This window comes from Rutidosis leptorrhynchoides, chromosome 1 (assembly GCF_046630445.1).
Source record: "Rutidosis leptorrhynchoides isolate AG116_Rl617_1_P2 chromosome 1, CSIRO_AGI_Rlap_v1, whole genome shotgun sequence".
Classification (NCBI taxonomy): domain Eukaryota; kingdom Viridiplantae; phylum Streptophyta; class Magnoliopsida; order Asterales; family Asteraceae; genus Rutidosis; species Rutidosis leptorrhynchoides.
The window spans coordinates 454522174-454524069 of NC_092333.1; positions in this window are offsets into that span (position 1 = coordinate 454522174).

A 1896-nucleotide genomic window follows, 5' to 3' on the forward strand; every position below is an offset into this window, starting at 1 on the left:
ATCTCTAGGATTGAGTAATATCAGTCTTAAAAGCTGATTTTTAATCTTTAAGGAGATTATCCTTTCTGGGGATCTGATTCATTAGTCTTATCCAGCTAATTTGCATGGTGCCCCCCCATTATACGAGATAAATCCTTCTCATGGTTAGGATAAATCTGACCACTTGGCGACCCTGTTTAATGCTGAGGTCCGTGGATTTCCTGCTGATTTTAGTGATGACTTTTCTAGATTTTTCGTCAACCTACAGCTGGTCTGGACGACAACTTCATGACCTAAATCAAGAAGCGCGTTTCTTTTTCGGAAGACTTTACTTCCTTTTAGTGATGGAATTGATTCATCGTGTAGATCCATCTCTTCTTTTCTTTCATTGGGTAAAACAGTTTAGTTTAGTCCAAAGCAAAAGTATTTTCAGTTATTTGTTACAGATATATGTGACATATGTTTAAAATAACTTGGTAAATTTTCCCACACTTGGCTTTTATTTTCCTTTTTATCGTCCTCTATTCCATTTTAAATGAATTTTAACATTTTAGTTTGTTTCTCAATTTATGTCCTTTCCGAGGTAACAATAATTTCGGTGTTAAAACCTAGTTTTATCGTTCATAAATATGTATAAACATGATTTCAATTCATTTAATTGAAAATTTTGAAAAATTTTACTAGAATTGGGTAGTCAGTATATAAGACTAGAGCTGTTCTTTATTATCAGAGAGCACTAGATTCTAATACAACTACTGCTTTACTAGTATTTTTAATGGTAACCAAATGTATAAAGTAAAAAAAAAATTTAAAAACCCGAAAGAATTTAACCCCTTCCCACACTTGAGATCTTGCAATGCCCTCATTTGCAAGAAATCAGTAACAATTTAAATTATTGAGGGTGATTTGTGTGAAAATGATTAAATTTTACCAAAGTTTCCAAATATATTGCCGTTTGTTTGCTGAATGATAAATGGTGCACATCATTTGTCCATTCCGTCTTGTTGTTATTTCACATATATTTTGCATCTTGTCGTCAAAATTAGTTGCTTTTGCTGAACTTAATGCCAGTCTTTGAAAATGCGTTGTTTTACCCTGTTGTGTACATAAGATAAACTGCAAACATATATACATATTTTTGAAGTTTGGTATATTACCCCACATTCAAAAATTATTAAAATCTAAGAATAAAAGTTAGATAATTATAAAAATGATTACAATATTAACAAAAATATTAAATGTATCAATAATTACAAATTACAAAATAATAAAATAAAAAAAATAATAAGTAAACTAAGGATGATATTGGTACCAATAGGGGTTCCAGGCATAACCATAAGTGCTATAGAATGCTTCGGCAGGGTCATACGTAGGATATGGTGGCTGCATCTCTATCGACCAAGGAGGGAAGACGGGTTTCAGTGTAGGAATATAGTTTCTACCGATATGTTGGCAATGAGCTATGATCTGGTTCTGATGAACTTGCCAATCTTCAAATGCTCTCTGTCTAGCATTTTCGTATTCCTGAGAAGCTATAAACCTATGCATTTCTTGCATCTCATTCCCCCCTCCTACATTACCTTGCTGCTGGTTTCTCTCCACCTGTGGATGTCTACCATGGTATCGTACTGCGGCGTTATTTCGCCTCTTCAAAACTTTCGCACCATGGTAGACATTTAAACCTATAGTATCACGGGGTTCCGGCTCTTCTACTAATAATCCCCCCCGACTTATATCCACACCGAGATATTCACCAATCAAAGTAATAAAAATACCACCTCCTATTATGCTATGTGGTCGCATCCCCCGAACCATAGCTGATAAATAATAACCCACACAATATGGTATACTTACAGCGCTCTGTGGGTCTCGAATACACATATGGTAAAACAAATCTTGTTCATTTACTTTTTCTTT